This window comes from Bacillus rossius, chromosome 8, assembly GCF_032445375.1.
Source record: "Bacillus rossius redtenbacheri isolate Brsri chromosome 8, Brsri_v3, whole genome shotgun sequence".
Taxonomy (NCBI): Eukaryota; Metazoa; Arthropoda; class Insecta; order Phasmatodea; family Bacillidae; genus Bacillus; species Bacillus rossius.
In genome coordinates, this window is record NC_086336.1 from 56,192,872 (window position 1) to 56,212,474 (window position 19,603).

The 19,603-nt window shown below is 35.9% G+C and overlaps 2 long non-coding RNA genes across 2 annotated transcripts in view; both read right to left on the reverse strand.

Moving 5' to 3' along the window:
• Positions 1-19,603, reverse strand: part of LOC134534967 (uncharacterized) — a 963,569-nt gene that overhangs the window by 846,434 nt on the left and 97,532 nt on the right. The window lies entirely within an intron of this gene.
• LOC134534963 (uncharacterized) lies at positions 13,876-18,418 on the reverse strand. The gene is made up of 3 exons (XR_010075560.1): positions 18,214-18,418; positions 17,768-18,125; positions 13,876-15,983 (listed from the first exon to the last, which is right to left on the reverse strand). It is a non-coding gene; the product is annotated as an uncharacterized LOC134534963 (long non-coding RNA).

The following is a 19,603-nucleotide window of genomic DNA, read 5'->3' on the forward strand; positions in this document are numbered from 1 at the left end:
GACGCAGTAGTAATGCTAAGGAATTCTCGTAATGCTGCTTGTGTTTGTCTATTCATTTTCGTTACGGCTAACGATTGATGCTACCATATTTTTGAAGTGAAAACTTCTTTAGCCACGTTGAGCGATTTTTGGTAGGGGCAAAACTTATGGGTTCGCGTCACCGACATGCTAGTGACGTGATGCGCCAGACTGACGAATCGCAGCGGCCTGTGTACATGTATACGCATATATACACTAATACATTGTATACACTCGACTGTATCATGTGCGTATTGGACTCTTTTTTTTGGATGGGTAAAATCTTGTGAGTTTGCATCACCGACATGCTGTAGTAGCAATAAGTGAAGTTAATTTGACCACGTGAATACATGACCTAGGTCTGACATCACTGGTAAGTCATAGCTAAGTAATGAATTTTTACGAAATTTTGACATACCACTGACATCTGTTGTGACTAAAAAATGATGTAAGGATAAATTATATCATGCTGACATCATACTGATATAATACCAAAATCATTTTCTTGCGTACATTAGACGTAGAAATGATGTCATATTACACATTTAAAAACAAAGTTTTAAGTTTTCACTTCTGTTGACAGTCCCATGACTGGCTATTTTTTTTAAGTATCTACAGTTTCTTTATTTGTGTGTAAAATAGTTATATATATGTGAAATTAACTTACTAACCCAACTACCAGGTTGGGTACAACAATTAATGCTGCATTTTCTAGGAATTTAGAACGTATTAAATCCCAAACGTTGGTGTCGTATTTTATCTACCATAAGCCATTTGTCACTACGATAGATACTGATAAATCTGCGTATAATGATTCATAAAAAATGAGAAACTAATTACCATAATTGATTCACGTTTTGTCAAATTAAATTAACAAATTCCTTGTAAAATATATTTGAAAACATTAACTTTGATTTTTTTTTTCATTTGAGATCATAGCAGCATCCTAACTATTTTATCCCTTGTTCAATAAAAAATTACTAATAATTTATCCCTGTCTATAGGTACCTATTTTCATTTGAGATCATAGCCGCATCCTTATTACTCACAATTATTATCTCTTGTTCAATAAAAAAAATTAATAATTTATATCTATCTATACATAATAAGCAATAATTATTTTACTTCTGTCACACGTGGACTACGCGCATACTTTTTTTTAATAAGTTGAGTCTGTCCATCTCGAATTGAAGTTTTCCCGAGGTCACAGCATGTTATCTCGGGTGCTGCATTTTGGGGCTGTAAAACACACAAATCAATCCATCGATTACAAAAGAAAAACCAAGGCAGAGATTATTTTTTGTTTAAATCTAGCCCACCCATCATAAGTTGCAATTTTTTTTCCCCCGATGTACACTGCCGCTATTGAACAGTAGTACCCCCCAATGCAGCGCACATGCCTACAAAATGACCCCGCTTTTATGCCGCGGTCTCAATTAGGGGGAGCGAGAATGCTTCAATATGCAAGGGGGGAAGCTTGTTTAAGGGGCAAAGGGGGTAGGTTACTCCCGGATAATGACGCCACAAAGCATTAATTTGGCAACCGTGAAGACAAAGAAAATAAAAAAAAATTGTGCAGGAAGGTTCAAGTTGGAAGGAAAAGAGTATATGTGTGAGGTGAGTTAGGTGGGTGGGGGGAGTTAAGGGAGTAAGAGCTGAAGAACGTAGGAGGGGGTGAAGGGGAACAAGGAATGGAAATTAGAAGGAGGGGGAGGGGTTGGAATTGTATAGCATGAGCAAGAGCAATTTAATTTCATCGTTCAACTCTGGCTGTGTGTGCGCGAGTGTGTCAAAAGAACTCGCACTTTTTTTTTCCGCATCGCTAATAAAACGGGCGCAGGGGAATTCCCTTTTCCTGCGCGACAGAGAGAGAGAGAGAGAGATAGTCGGACGCATCCTCGCTCCGTCTCTCTCCCACCCCTTGCACATCTGTAGAAAGGTCGTCGTGTGTGTGTGTGTGGGGGGGGGGATATCGTTGGTGGTTGGCTGGAGGAGAGGGTGGAGAGGGGCAGCTATTCAGAACCGCCAACGGACAATACACCAACATTCGATACACCCCCATTGTCATTGCAGTCCAAACACATTATCATCTGATTTATTCGGTTCTCGCTCTACCGGGGGAGTGGAGGGGGGAGAGAGAGGGGTAGAAAACCCCCGAAACCACCCGATAATCGCCCTGGGTGCATTATCAATAAGGATTCCTTTCTCTTCTTCAGCAGCGTCACACAAAGAATTTTTGAAACATTATATGGGAGGAAGGAAGGAAGGAAGGTGGAAAGGATGTTTACGTGCTTGCCCAGTGCTTCCAGTTAAAACAAGGTAGAACGCTTCGAACAGTAAAACATGGGCATTGTTTTTGAGGTTTCCCTTTGAAAAATACACTTTTGACGGACCATGCGTTAATCATAGTCAATCCGCGACTGGAAAAATGTGACATCGCCGGAGTGGTGTTTCGGTATTTTGTCGTTCTGATGCTAGGATGCGACATCGAAAGAAGATTCTGAAGCAAGAAAAAAATACCTCAAACCTCGCATCATAAGGCTTCCGCTTCAGACTTGCTTAGAGTCGTTCTTAACCTGGACCTTTATCAGCCTAATTATCTTAACTTAAATTAGTTTGAAAGAAAAAATCGTGAAAGAACTAGCCATGCGTAGTTATTACATGTAACCTACTAGCCTTTGAGGGGTCTTTTCGCTGCCAACAAAGTGTTAATTTTTTGATGCACCAGGTTCGTTAACGTCGAAAGAATTCGGATATACTTTAACGGCTAGTTTCTCGCTGAATACAGCCTTGAAGTTAAAAGTTTTATTTGGGTAACGACGGCATCGGTAATCCTTCCTATGAATTAGAATGGGTAAACCGGCTGCTGATTGATGTAGAGATAACAGGGTCAGCGCCTGGATCTTCCTCTTCCTCGCGACGCCGCTGTTGAGGCGGGTGGACTAACAGTGCGGCGCATTCTGCCCCCACTATACACGCAAATCTTGGGATATGTCTTGAAGCGGGAGCCAGCACGACGCGTGATTAGTCCACCCGCCTCACAGCGGCGTCGTGAGGGAAAGGGAGTCCAGGCGCTGGCCCTGTATCTCTCCTCACTGCCGACTAACTTCTTCGAAGAAGGCATCTAGAAGCTTGTGTCACGATATGACAAATGCCTCAACCACTTTGGCAAACATGAAGAAAAATAAGTAAGACCCTGCTGAACCTTTGGTGGTAAAATTATAATGTTAAGTAAATTTGTCTTTTTTTTTAATAGCGCATCGGAGGTTGAAAAAAAAGCCCTCGTATATATGGAGAGTCGAAACGAAAAACACAAACGAGCATAGTGGTCTCGTTTGTATCTGAATCTTCATTTATAAATATGATCCATTTGAAAATATTATAATGTTTTCAGATTAGCAACATTGACAATCTCGTGCTGCGAAACATGCGTTGAGAGTTTGAGTTGCGAATTACGAGTTTAGAAAGTAAGCGAAAGTAGAAAAAAATTATGAGACAGTACATAAACGTCATCAGTTACCCCGCGATATCACGTATAAAGAGGCATAACTTCGATAGCTTCAATAAAATATGTTAGAAGGATAACTTATGAGTACTGGAGATCTAAATTCACTGGTGAAACACAAATCACATTACTCAATAATGTGAGCATGGAATAAGAACAACGGTTCCAAAATACGGGGTGAGGGAAGGGTAAGAATGGCTATTGTACGCTTAGCGTTATTTTGTTTGTTTCTGTTACCAACTGTCATTTTGGCAAGATAGCCTACTTGAATGAAATATGACATCACTCAAAGTTTAAAAATAAATAACTGTTCGTAAAGTGTAAATGTATGTGTATTCCACAAAGAAAGTTATTTTTCAAACACTTGAATATAAATTAACAAAATATTTATTCATGCCACTCATCGCTTGTCAAAGCAATATGGTACTATTACCCAAAATTATTGGGTGGGGGGTAAGGATCTCCCTCATTGGTTACGCCACTAGTGTCCGAGTTATCAGGAGCTAGCTGCAATCTTGGATGTCAAGTCAACGGTGGTATTTTTTTGCGAAGTTTCTGAATGCATCTACAAGAGGTTCTACTTGCGGTACATGCAAGTGCTCAAAAAGTGTTCACTTTACAGTAGCCGAATTTAGTCCATGGTCATCATTTATGGTCTTTGGGTTCCTTTGGAAAATAAGGGCGCGGTTACACGGAACGCCGTACTACTTCAGGTGAAAATTTTTAAGTGAACTTATTTACAAACGTGAAAGTGAACGGTTACACGGCATTTGATATGAAGTGTGTTTGACTCCAAAACCGATTGTTTACTGTGATTGAGTGAATTTGTTCAGGTTCCTATTTATTTGAGCAGACGTACAGTACCTCTGTTAGAGAATTACCGTAAGCATCAATATCAAAACAATAAAATATTTACCTGATGATCTTTTTTGTTGCAATCGGTAAAATATTACACTAACTTGTGCCAGAAACATTCTCCATCTTGCGTTTTTTTTCCCCCCAAAGGACTCTTTATAATCTCAACACTCAACAGTCAATCAGAGGCTTGTGTAGAAGAGATATAGTTCTGAACTACTTTGCCAACCTGTTTTTGGTTGAATGAGAAATGACCTCGAACGAAACATGTTCGGACTGTGTGTAACCGCACGCGCAAAATTTGAATATGTTTACCTGGAGTAGTTTAAGAGTCACGAGTAAACACGCCCTAAGATACAAGTTTTCTCTCCTCAATCACACATTTCCATCAGTTAGGCTGCAACGGTCATCTTAATGGTAGTCCTTTGTGAAGGGCAATGAGGTTGGTCTTCCACCCAATTCCCACCCCTTCCGCCTTCAACAAATAACATAAAAAAACTAAAAACTAAAAAAAAAAATACACTGGAGAGATAATAAATAAAATAATCTACTCCATAGTTTTGATAACGATTTTTCAAGACGTCAGAAATGAGCTAAAATACCTTTTAAAGGGTCTATTATTTTTTCCAGATTTTGGTATTTATTTGACTCAGAGGTATTCTATAACACCCAAAACTCTCTGGTCATTCTTCCCCCACTCCCTTGCCAAATTCGAAGTGTGACCGCCCCTAGGTCATCCAAGTATTTTGAGTGCATCGTAAGAGTCTCATCACCTCCGCCAGCTTTATGATTCGAACGAACATACTTTATTTCTTTCCCTTCTCCTTCGCCAGGACTCAAACGAAACACCGAGAAGGACCTTTGTGTTTCTTCTTCCCCCTTTCTCCCGCCACGCGCCCGCGTCTTCCCAACTCCTCGCACTCTTCGCCGAAAAACTATTCTTCCATAGAATACGACAGACCCTGTGTCAAAAGTTTCCCTCCCACTCTTCTTCTTCTTCTTCTTCTAGTCTTTGACGTTCTACGTATTTATCTCTCTTTTTTTATCACCCAAAATAATAATAAAAAAACTCTCCATTGAATAACTTCCGTCTCTGTCTATACATATATATATATAAAAAAAAGTCATGGTTCGGAGAAAGTAACAAAAGATTGGCGGAAGAAGATTCTATTGTTGTTTTGTGGGCGAGGGGGGAAGAGGACATGGAATAAATGTTACGTTTTGAAATGAAGGAAGGCATGAAGGCTCGGCCGGACGTGCGGTCCCGCCCGCGGAGAACCGCATTCCGGGGGGGGGGGGGGAGGAGGGGAGAATTATTACAAGACGTGTACCCAGGTCCGTGTTTACCACGAGGGCGCCTGGGGCCCCGTCTTGAGGGCCCCGCCTACCCGGGCACACACGCGGTGCGCAGAGCTTCGGGAAAAAACAACGCGATTTGATAACTACTCAAGATATCCGAGTGGGGGTCTGCTTACGAAAAAGCATTTAAGAGTTCGCTGAGGGCCGAAAAGTACTTTTGATTTTGGATTAAATTTTTAAACTGTATTTTTAGAATAGTTAAAATGACTAAAACGCATGTTTTCAGAGTAATTATAAGGCGTTAAACAACCGGTACAGATTCTTCAAAGTACTTAAGGGACTTGCATTACACCTTTATCTTCAGTTCTCCGCCGTATAATTTTACTGTCACCGCTCAAATTTCACAGTTGTCCTGTGACGACGAGAAGACTGCGCGCCAGTTCAGAACCTTGCGCTTAGAGGCGATACCGCGCTAGAAGCACCAGCGAGCGTCGCGCTTATCATCCCGCCTCACCAACACACATACACTCCTGACGAGGCGGGCCCCTTAATGGGGGTCCCAAAATCCCAAAAAGAAGCCGTTGCCATTAACGTGAGTCCAATGCTCATGACAATAATCACCTCACTTGTATCTGATCTGTAAGAAGCTAACCATAATAACCTATAAAGTACGTACCAATGTGTCCATTTACTTCTTTTTTTTTTTGTGGCCATTGCCGTGGTACGACTTCGGGCAAATTTTTATACAGCTTTTTCGTTTCATGGTCTATATGTAGACCCCAAAAGTATATATATTAAAAAATAAAATTTTTATAGACACGATAACTGCCGTATTTATTTGCAAATCACTTCCAAACTGATACACAAAATAGGAAATCCCGGTCGAGTTCATTTATGGGCAATATCCGAACAAAGGGGTAGAAATGGGGAATGTTTTTTTTAAACAGATAAAACACTATAACTCCTATAATATGACGAATATGACATCCGTTTTAATATGTTATAAATAGTAAGAGTATTACCAAAAACTTGTGCCTAAACAAATTTTTGATACGAACAGCTATAACTGCAAGGGGTGGAAAAAACAAGGGTTGGAGGATCAAAATATGCATATCTCCCTTCGTAGGCACACCATCGAATCTGTTCAAATTGCCTGTAAATATTGTAGGCCTAATCTTTATCTAAAACTTTTTTCTCAAACAATTTTTGATTTACCCAACCATTGCTGCTAAATGTGGATTAAGAGGGGCTCAAATACAAAAATAAATTCATAACTACATTATTAATCACACCATCAAATCCTTTCAAATTTTTGTAAATCTTGTAATTTTTATCTAAAATGTTTGTCTAAACATTTTTTCATAATACAAACCATTATAACAAGGTGTTGAAGAAACCAGGGTTGGAATAAAAAATAAATAAAATTGTCTTACCATGTACACCATCGAATTCATTCTTATTTTTGTTTAACTTTCTGAATACTGTTAAAAGTTTTGTTAAAATTAATTTTTATATAACCAACCATTTCTCCAAGGCGTGGAAATAACAAGGATTGAAAGTAAGAAATAAATATTACTTTTTTTAATAAAAGACTATCAAATCCGTTATAATTTATTATATAAATTCTAAACTCTATTTAAAACTTTGACTGAAACAATTTTTGATATAAAATTAGTACCATAAAAACATGGTTTGAAACTTCCTTAGTGTCAAACTCGTACGAAATAATTTTCAAACATCTTAATATTATTTAAACCTTACTTCAAAGCCAATTTTATACGACCACATTATTAGTGCATGGATAAATAATTGTTATTGCAAGGATAAAAAAATTGTTTAAAGCTTAAAAAATATTGAATAACTACCTCAGTTGGCATTAAATTAAATTCGTTCAAAGCTATTCAATGCTGGTTGCATTGAGTTAAAAACATCCATGATATTTTCACTGCATGGAAAATAAAAATAAAAAGTTTTTTAATTGATCATTTTGTAATACTGGAGAACATTAAGATTTTATCTACATTAAGTTATTTAAATGTTTCAGAAGTTTATAGATGTTTCCAAAATATTTCCAAAATAAATAGGTACTCAGAAATCTACCTACGCCTGTAAACTGTAACGAAAGTCAGACACGCCGTGGGTTTTATCAATTCACAGAGTCCACGGAATCTATAAAAGGCGTCATCCTCATGTCAAAGAAACATACAGGCCTAAATTACTTATGATTTACAAGCGAAGAGTCTGGAACCAAGTTTTTCGGGTCATACTGAAATCGAAATCATCTATGTGCCTTCGGCGATTTTTTTGCGAAATCGTGCGACATTAAACAATCTAAATTTGGGCATCACTACAATATTTATCCTGGTGAATACCATAAGATCGATCATTGACTGTTATACTGTAGGCTACGGAGATCGAAAAGAATAGGCCAATGTATCTGCATCTGCCATGCATGCTATTTCAGTTTTGGGTCAGATCTTTATGTTAGTCAGGCTTCACAAGAACAGCCGTTTTTTTTGCAGTTTTTGACTCAAACTGTCAGATCGTTAGATAAAATAGACTATCGGGTCAATGACTACCTGCGTTCACATTTACAGATCTCAATTAGTTTCGACATCTCATAAAACTGACTGGTGTCAATATGTGTTAAAAGATGAGAACAGCACACACTGCACACACCAATACATTTTTACGGCCCTCATAACATTCCCAGTTCTAGGCAGGACACTGCCATAACTATGTCGGTGCATTCGACCACGCTTCTTAAGACATTTGATAACGATAGCTGGCGAGGCTGATGCATTGGCTGAAATTTTTCAGTTGTGCCTTCTGTTGAATCTCGTGACTTGAAATTTTGATTTAGGCTTAAAAAGGTATGGTCAATTTTCGTGTTACATAAAGAGGAGGCTTGCTCGGGAATCTTCGTGGGTATTCGGGGTGATCTTCGGGATTCTTCAGGGGTCTTCAGGCACAGGTCTTCGATGGCACTTATCTTAGTTCCTGACTCGCCACCATCCAGCGAGACGTCGCGAAGGAGCGCTTTCGGCGCTGATGAGACTCGGATACGACACTTCTCCGTCGATGCTGGGAGGTGGTGAAAAAACGGGCGGGAAAAGGGCCTTCCGCATTTGTTTATAACATTTGTTTTAATGTCTTATTCAACCCCTCCCCCCCACCCCCCTGCAGACCCGACGGCGCCCGGAGAACACGGACCATAACTGGTGGACGGGCCCCAGCCAACCCATTAACAGGGGAAGTCTCGCGATGGAAGGGGCGGAGAAGTGTGCTGAAGAAGGGGTAGGCGGTGAATGGGGGAAGGGGGTGAGGGAGGAAAAGTCGCATTCGCATCACAAAAGAGTCCCCCGCGCGCGAGGTCCCGGCACTCGTGAAATAAAAACAAGCACTAACCAGCGTTTTTTCTTTTTTTTTAAATTTTGCATTATGCATGCAACAAAGTTTCGGGAACCGCGTTTATTTATTTTTATTTTTGAGCGCGCGCCTGCGTCTGTGACCAAGTTCCAAGCGTCCGATGCACGTTTTGCATACGTACAATGCAATTTTTTTTCCTAAAAAAAAAAAATTCGCCCGATGAATGGTGCGAAAATTGCAACTACACGAGATGATTTGAAAAGCGATTCTTTTTCACAGGAAACGCTGGGGAAAAAAAAAACACGAAATGCATCGAACGATCGATTTTTGTTTGTACTGCGCAAGTGTGGCTTTTCTGTTTTCTGTGTCGAAAAAAAAAAAAAAGTATTTCCGAGAAGTACTTCATCAGTTTGTTTACTAAATTTTGCAGTTTTAAAATTCAGAAAATATTTTGCAATTAGCAAATTAACATATTTATTACGTCGAAATACTACATTTAATAATTATAAAATTAAAAAGTGTATCTATTTGAATAAAAAATGCCTAGGTGTGCCGTATTTTACAGTTGTACTAGCTGCAGTACCCGGCTTTGCCCGGGCTGAACACCGGGTGATATATTGTGCGCGAGTTACAGCAAAATGGATAGCGATATGTCCAGTGTGTTGGACATTAAGAAATGACACATAATTACTGTTTGTGTATCTGTGACCTATGATTTTCTGTTTACCCATGGCGATCGGTTGAAAGGTTTAGAAGTTGATGCGCTACAGCGCCATATAGCGGCGAGTTACAAAAAAAATGGATAGCATAAAAACCTTCTTCATGATAAAAACACTTCGATGTGCCAACTTTCATGGCGATCGGTCAAACGGTGTAAGAGTTTATCGACGTCATACATACCAAAATCCAATTATATATATTCTTATATTTCGAAATTTTGGGGCTTTCACTTTTGCGGAAAGTGGATGTTCAGGACCTCGAATGTTTGGAACACTCCATTTCGAAAGAAATGATATTTGAAATTCCTGAAATTTTCGAAATTTTGGGGCTTTGTCCCCAAAGGGGGAGGGGTGATTTTGAGGACCCTGAATGGCTGGGAAACAATAAAAATCGAAAGAATGATATTTGAAATTTTTTAAATTTTGTTGTTTTGACTCCTGAGGGGGGGGGGGGGGTTAATGTTGAGGACCCCGAATGGCTTGTAAACACTCCAAATCGAAAAAGAATAGGTTTTTGGAGATTTTGGTAAATTTTTTAATTATTGGGTCTTTTACTCCTTGTGGGGGGAGGGTAGTTTGAGGACCCCGAATGGCTCGGAAACACTCCAAATAGTAAAAAATTATTCTTAAATTTAAGAAACTTTTCGAAATTTTGGGGTTTTACATTCTCCCAATCCCCTTACCACAAATTTGTTGGAGAACACGTCTTTGGGTAAACGTTCCACCATCCCCCGGACACTTTAGTTAGTAATGACTTAATTTTAATACAATTTCCTCCAATTTTTCGAAATTTTATGGCTTTCACTTTTGAGAAAAGGGAGGTGGAGGTTCAGGACCTCGAATGGTTCGGAACACTCCATCTTGAAAGAAATGATATTTGAAATTCCTGAAATTTTCGAGATTTTGGGGCTTTGTCCCCAGAGGGGGAGGGGTGATTTTGAGGACTCTGAATGGCAGGGAAACACTAAAAATCGAAAGAGAATAATTTTTGAAATTTTCTAAATTTTGGGGCTTTGACCCCTGAGAAGGGGAAGGTGGGGTGATGTTGAAGACCCCGAATGGCTCGTAAACACTCCAAACCGAAAGAGAATAGGTTTTGGAAAGTTTGGGAAATTTTTTTATTATTGGGTCTTTGACTCCTTGTAGGGGGAGGGTAGTTTGAGGACCCCGAATGGCTCGGAAACACTCCAAATAGTAAAAAAGTATACTTAAATTTAAGAAATTTTTGAAATTTTTAGTAATTTTGGGGTTTGCACTCCCCCCCCCCCTCCCGAAAAATTGGGTGCGAAGTCAACTTTTGGTAAAAGTTCCACCATGCCCCGGACACTTTAGTTCGTAATGACTTAATTTTAATACAATTTCCTCCAATTTTTCGAAATTTTGTGGCTTTCACTTTTATGGAAATTTTGGGGCTTTTTCCCAGAGGTAAGCGGGGGGTTCGAGGACCCTGAATGGCTCGAAAACGCTTAAAATCGAAAGAGAAAGATTTTTAAAAAATTTAAACTTTCGAAATTTTGGGGCTTTAACCACCCGGGGGGGGGGGGGGGGGAATAGGGGGTGATGTTGAGGACCCCGAATGGCTCGGAAACACTCCAAATTCGAAAGAGATATAAAGGAAAACTTATTACCTACCTACGAATAATTTTCTAAATAAATTAATAAATAACTCTATGTTTAAGAATTTACGTACATACATAATATTAAACTTCAAACTATACACACCAAAAAAAACTAAGGATGTTTGTGAAACTATTTTTTATTTGTCATAATGTTTAAAACATTTGTAGGATTTGTTTATATGTAAAACTGTGGTGGCCATATTCCGCTTATCCAAAGGAATATAGAAATTAATAGAGATATCACTCCCTGTACACACCACAAATCTTTAAATTAAGTAAAAAAAAAAACATAGTCCAAAATTAAACAAAAAGTATAAATAACAACTAATTTGTCAAAAAAAATTATTCAACTGGAATGACAATGTTAACATCCACCTGAAATTTAATATAAGTAGGTAGGATAGTAAATAGTAGGTAGATAAATAGTAGGTAGGATAATAAATAAGTGAAATTAAAACATACATTAATAAAATTATCTCACACTCAACCAAACATAATGTTTAATATGAAATAAAGGAAGATGGCAATTACACGTAACTATTCTAATTAATAAAAAAATCAACCTACCTGAAATAGTAAAATTAAAATTTTTCAACAATATATTACATAATTGATAAATATTTCTGGTCTTCGGTCTCAGTAGCCCTAAGACTCTTGACGCTCAGCAGATAAATTATAAACACTAAAACCATAGAGGTATAATAGGTAGAGGGAGCGTTGGCTATACCATGACATGTATAACTGTGTGGTCAACACCTATCACGTGACTTAAGGATAATTTGCGCGGGAATTCAAAGTTTGTTTCAGATTCGTAATTACAAAAGCATGAACGTAACGATTCTGTAGGCGTTCGCTGATCATTAAATGAGAGTATTTATACCTTTGGGAGTGTTAGATGTGCTATTCAGAGAAAATATTTTACCAAACATGGATTTTCTCTAAATAAGGCTGGAAAAGACTTGAGTGAAAAATTCAGCAATGTACAGTTACTTAAGAAGGAAGATGATGTTCCTCTTTATTTTAATGATAATTTAATGATTGTTCCAAAAAACTTGTAAACGTACATGTGTTCTTTGTTGTTAAATTGTAATACATACTATACAAAAAAATATTATAACTTTTAAATAGGTTAGTGAGTAACTGGTTTGATTCTACAAAAAAAAATTTAAATAGAAACCACTTTTTATTATAATTTTGAAATAATGAGTAAAATAAATAGTTCCTAAGATAAGTTAAATAATGTTACTCTTAATTTAATTAATCAAAATGTTAGAGGTGCTGTCACCCACCTCTCTGTGAGGGATAGCAAGGAGCACCTAGCAGGGTTACTGGCAAATAGAAGTAATATTTTTTTTTTCAGTTAACTTTGATTTTATTTTGTGAGGTGATTTAATGTGAATTATATGGTGGAAAGTACTCACAAAAAAAATTGCTAAATTTTCTTTTCGTAACGTACAGTATGATCAATGTGGTAATTTTCCAAATAGAATAACATTCTCAACAGCAACAGCTATTGGTAATATATTTAAGAATAACTAAAAATTATCATACATTTAGTACAGGAGCTATTTTAAATGGTCAGTCTGAACATGATCCACAGGTTTTGAGCATAAATTATAATTTAAGTAATGTAAATAAGTCTATAACAAAAGTTAGATATAAACAAATATATGACAGCTCTCTTAAATTACTATAATTTTCTTTAGTCAAAATCTTGGGAGCCTTTAATGTTTCAATCTGGTTCTTACAACTTTATAACAGTTTTCAAAAGATTTTATTATTTCATTTCAATGCTTGTTGCCCCATAAAATACTGTAGTACTCCCAAAAAATCTATATATCAAAATGCATGGCAGGGCCGTAGCCAGGATTTTGTGAAGGGGGGGGGGGGGGTGTCCCATTTTGTGAAATGGGAGGGGGGTCCAGTTTTTCATGAAAAGGGGAGTGGGTAGGTTAAGTTTTGATTACATATTTTTCATTGGGTTAAATAAAACTCTGTCACACTAACACCTTAGGAAACAATTCACTTATAGAAGTCCATTACTTACACACATAAATTAAAGTAGTGATTTTGCTAGAGAAAAGACAGATAAACATTTTATATTTTGGATTTGTGTGGGAAGAGGGGGGAGGGATGCATTGTTGTAGGCCACTATGAGGATTACAATAATACTTTCAAATTAATCCCTGTGTAACCTTGTGTACTGCTTATAATTTTCTTATTTTGATTTCACTGGTTCTTATTGTTTTAAAACCCTGAAGGGAAAAAGGGGGGGGGGGGGTTCCGTAACACCCCCCCCCCCCCGGTTACATCACTGTCCAAGGTTAACAAAGGGTATAGCTAAATCTTGTCAAGTTAAAAGAGACATATCTAAAATCTAGAAATACGGGTCTCCTTGAAGATAAAATTTATTATAAAAAATATAGTAAAAATTTAAAAAATTAAATATATAAATTAAAATGAAAAAGTAAAAACATTAACAACTCTTCAAATAAAATCAAGACTTTGTGGAATACCTATAGTAAGATCTTAAAAATCTACTTTTCATATACAAATGAAACTCTGTCTTACCTGATGTGTTGTGTGTGTGTGTATATATAAAAATAATTGTTAATTTATTTATTTTCGTCCATCTGAACATACAGACATTTGCACAAATGGTATAGGACACATCAAGAAATATAATTTAACATACAAACAGTAAAAGTTAAAAATACCAAAAATCCAGACATGGGGAAAAAAAATCAAACTGGTGTTACAGGTACATATACAGCTTCTAAAGATAAAATTTTAAATTTGACAGTTGACACAAGTTTAACACAAAATGGTTGCAGAAACATTAATACAAGTAGAAGTATAGGCTTGATACAATAATACAATTGTATACAGTTAGGCCCTACAATTTAAACAGTAGTAGAACAGTTACAATTACATATTTTACAATACAATTAAAACATATCTTAACATAACTACATGCATAAAGTTAAAGTAGTAATACAGTAGAGACAAATATTGTACAAGATATGAATTACGAATTACAGTAAACTCCCTATTATCCGCGCATGCTACGAAACAAATACAGTACATATGTAAATCTGTATTTTATTACAAGTGAGCAAATTTGAACTCTACTGACGAGTGTATTGTGTGCAGTATACAGTAAAACGCAACAGATGTGCCCAGTGCGAAGGCGCAGATGACTCACGAAGCGGCTTTGCAACACATTGTCGGACTGCTTCACTATTTAGAGGAACAAGACGACGATGCGCAGTTGGCTGAAAAACTTATGTTGCGGAAATTCAATCAAGAATTAAGAAAAGATGTTTCCAAAGCAAGATACAAAAGCAACTGACTGATTTTTTTCCAAAAAGTTGTAAATTTCAAGAGTTGTGCTTTTTATTGTCTAATGAAGTGTCTGAGTACGTACAGTATGTACTGTATCCTTGTTACGAAGTAAGTACCGAGCACTTTTATGTTTACATCAGTGATATTTATTGTATGTTAATTATTCAGTAAAATACTACAATTTTAGCATTATTTAATAATTTTTTCTGTAAATTGTAACTTTTACTGTAAATTAATTTTTAATATATTAAGTTGAAATTAATATTTCCTTTTTTGTTTCCCTTTTTCGGCTCTTTTGCGGATTATCCGCGATTTTCACTTTCCGCTGTGGCCCTGCTACTTAATTTCGCGGATAATCGGGAGTGTACTGTATCTCGTAAACATTGAAATTGTATTTATAAATAATCAAAAATAAAGTAGGTATAAAGTGGAAGTTAAGGTTGTTCTATTTAGATAGTCTGCTGTGGAGTAGTAGCATTCTTGAAGTAGCAAGTTAAAAACTTTTTTTTTAAATTGTTGAAAAATTTTTATTTCCTTAATGTTCTGCGGTAGGTTATTGAATAATTTTGCTCCTTTAAAATGCACTGTAATAAATACAAGGGCGCCCATACCCATGTTCAGGGGAGGGCCATGCCCCCCTCACCATAGCTTTCAGGAAAAGAAAAATTTTTAGGTGTTTTTGAAGATTTTTGGCAAATTTTAGTAATTTTTGGCACTTTTTGAAGGTCTGCTCCCCCCCCCCTCCTTTTCATCCTATGGGCGCCCTTGAATAGATGTGATAGCGCAGTTCACCATTTCCACGTGTACGTTTTGTTTATGCCTTGTATTGTGTGTGTGAATCTGTGAATTAGTTTTGTATGAATTGTGCATAATTTTATAATTTATTTATTCTACATCTAGTGAGACTTGTACTACAAATAGATTTATGGAAAGTAATACAAATAAATAAAATAATATTGCTTTGTGTAACTGTTGCATTACTGTGATGCAAAAGTTATATTATGACTTTAGACCGAACTTACTGATTAATGTAAAGGCTAGTGCTTAATGCATTGCAATTTCTTAGTGGTTTTAATTGTAAACTTCTTCACAAGTCTTTTTTTCTCATCCTCAGTGCATTACACTTATTTCTGTGGTTCTTTAGTCCATTTTTCACAATAGCAAGAAACTTCTTGGCCTTCCTCGGAGACTGAATATCCTGTTCATTAAAGTCACCAATGTAATGGTATCTTGGAGAAACATAACTGGTGCCACCTGTTGAGAGCACAACTAATGAAAAAATATTCAACACACAATTTGAACACAAAACTCACATCTCGATCAAATAACACAAAACAGACACTACACAGAAGTGACATAAATTAAATTTTTTTATATGATAGTTGACACCATCTAGTAAAACATTACAGGGGTTAAATTGACTAATTTTCATTCATTGTAGCAAGGACAGATAGAATTTATTATATAATGATAATCATGAATTTAGCACACAAGTTTAGAACGCCATTAGTGGACATAATAAAGGATAATGTACTGTGAAGGAGGATAGAGTGGGAGAAGAGGGGATGGCAACCAGGCAGTCCACAACCCAATTGCGTGCCACAGATAGAAATTTTTTTATGCATAATTCTACAAAACATATCAAGTCACACTCTATGAAATCAGTATAGGCTAACGTGTGTGCATTAAAACACTACTATCATAAGCCTACTCATAAAGAAAGTCATCAATAAAATATCAATAGTGCACCAGTTTTGTTAAACATTTTCACTGTATCAATTGTGGATGTAATACTAATTGAAGCATAGTATAGTATTTACTCTAGGGGTAAAGTCATAATGAAAGTTAAAATGCGCTCAGAAATTTACAACTGCAACTTCCAAGGCTCACTTAAACCAAGGATGTAGTAGTAGTGGGTATCCTACATCAGCACCAACTGAAATTTGAGTCACATGTCAATAACAAAGTTAAACAAAAACAGTAAGTTAAATTAATTTGTGGTACCTAGTTATAGTAATGTTGGTTTGGTGGATGTATTGGAATTTGAGAGAAAATACTTTACCAAACATGGCTGGAAAAAACTTGTTAATCGAAAAAATCTGCAAAGTAGTTACACAGTTACTTAAGAAGGAATATGATCTTTATTTTAAGGTTAATTTAATTAATGTTCCAAAAACTTGTAAATGTATGTTCTTTGTTTTTAAATTGTAACACATTTGTTCCTTGAGTCCACCAGACTTTTAAAACCTATAATGCATTATAATACTTTAACTGTGTCTTAATTAGGCTTTGAAAAGAATAAATCTACTGATAATGCAATATTTAAACTAACCACGGAAATCTTAGCTCTAAATAATCATTAAGATGTTATTAAAATTTTTATGACCTACCTAAGGCTTTATTGTGTAAATCATGAAATCCTTATTTAAAAACTGGAATACTATAGAATAAGAAATAATTTCAAAAATTTACTTAAATCTTACCTTAATTCTAGAATACAAAGTGTAATTACAAAAGATAACATGACATGAACAAATTCAACTTCTAATACTCGGATCATTTACCATGGAGTTCTCAAAGGATCTGTTCGTGTCTGTTTATTTATATAATTATTACTCTTTTATGTACATTTGTACTAATTTATCCTTTACATCTTTAGGTATACTCTTATATTGTTTTGTATGTTGTATCTTTTACTTATCTGTCTTACCTATTTGATGTTATATATATATATAACATTTTATTATTATAATTGACTTATTTTACATCCAATGAGACTTGTACTCCAAATTTATTTAGGAATTTAATAAAAATAAATATAAAAAAATATTGCTTTGTGTAGGCCTAGAACTTACTAAAATAGAATAGCTAGGTTACAACATTGTGTTGCATATTATATCAATGTATAACAATGATGCATTCAATTAACTATCCGGAGATCACTAGCCGAAATGATTACACACCAAGTGGATGCAATACTTTGTTGCACATTTAGGTGAAATATGATTATAACTTTGTTAAGTGATGTATTTCTTTACCTTCTGCCTCTGTTGACACATACGTTTCGGACGAGTATGTCGCCTTTGTCGTATCTCGGACATAACCTTGTTTACTTCTCTTTCCATTAGTGTCGTGACATTCCTCTACAACACAACTGTTTGACTGGTTTCCTCGGGTTTAGAGTGGTAAGCAAATGCGGAGGGAAATCGAAAATTGTGGGAACAGCAGTGTTCTTTAGCCATGTACCACCAAACTTCACTATATCGAAGCACTCCTCTTCGAAATGTTTGGAACATATTTTTGTCGCCGAAGTTGCTTTGAAATCTTGTCGTCTTACTTTGATTTCCCACAACCTTCTACGGTTTTCATCCTTCGGAAAACTGAAAAAGATTAAAACTGAGAGATAAAAAGCCAATTATAGCTCTCAAGTACCAAACACCAGAGTACTTTTAATGCTAATATTCACGTAAATAAGCATATTTACTTGTGAAAACTTAGCTGGCTTCCTTTATGATGTATTGACTTGCATCCAAACGCACAGCAATACAGAACCATTTTCAAAAATTAGCACATAACACGTATTTTCGCCCCGATGCGATATGTCAACAACAGCAATCGTCCTTAAGTCACGTGTTTTTCGAGCCAACCATGTTGAACACGCATTTGTGACGTCACGCTCTCTCTACCCATATTACCTCTATGACTAAAACAATCTCCTTGCAAATAAGTTATAAGTAGGAACTGTAAAAAAAATAACAATATTGACAAATAGAAAAAATTAGTAGGCCCTACCAACCTATAAATAAATTTCGAAGAAATTTATAACTTTAAGAATTTATATACCTGCATAATATGAAAATTGAAACTATCCACACAATAAAAACCTAAGAATGTTAGTGTAACTAATTTTTTTTTATTTGTCATAATACCTAAAAATACGTATGTTTCCAAAATGAAACGAAGTATAAATAATGACTAATTTGACAAAAAAAAATGTACAACTGAAATGACATTGAAAACATACATGTGAAATTTAAAAGAATTATGAGTGCCCTAGGTAGGGAGAAAAAATATATATAGAAGAAATTAAATAAAAAAAATGGGTGCGTGTACTTAGGTACGCGCATGAGAAGTTATACTTCTTTGGCATCATTAAAAAATAGTCTTTAATTGCATGCAAAAATATTGCCTGGAGTCCCTCTGCCCGGAAGAAGTGAAACTTCGTAATGTGGAAATGAAAATAGGAAGGGGTAGAAATTGATTTTTAGTGAAATCATATTGTATCAAATCAAAATAAAAAAAATAAAGGAAATAAATTTGTAACGATTCATAGATTGATCTTCAGAGAGAGAGAGAGAGAGAGAGAGAGAGAGAGAGAGAGACCTATTAAATGTCTATAAAACTAACTTTTTTATGAGAGCAGATTTTCATGAAATACATCATGAAATCATTCAACGATAAAAGCTGTTTATTTAATCAAGCGGACGGGTTCGCCCCAAGGAGAAAATTGACGCGGCGAGACCTCGTGGACATAGAGAAATGACACACACTCACTATGTATGTGTCTATGAAACATTATTTTTTTCTGCAAATTAAATTGTAATTTACAAAAACGGTATTGAAAATTGAAACAAATATGGCGACACTACAAACTGTCAAGATCTTTATTTTTTTCTTACTCTCTACTTAGTTCCTTACAATAGAAAAACGTAACGTAATGGCTTGAAAGCTATTGCTCGGCAGGCATAGATGAATGACACTAACAGTTTGTATATCTATGACACACATTACATAAAATTAAGATATATTTTTTTAACCCGTTTAAAGATTTTTTTTTTAGAAAAAAGATAGCCTATGTCCATCCCCAGGATATA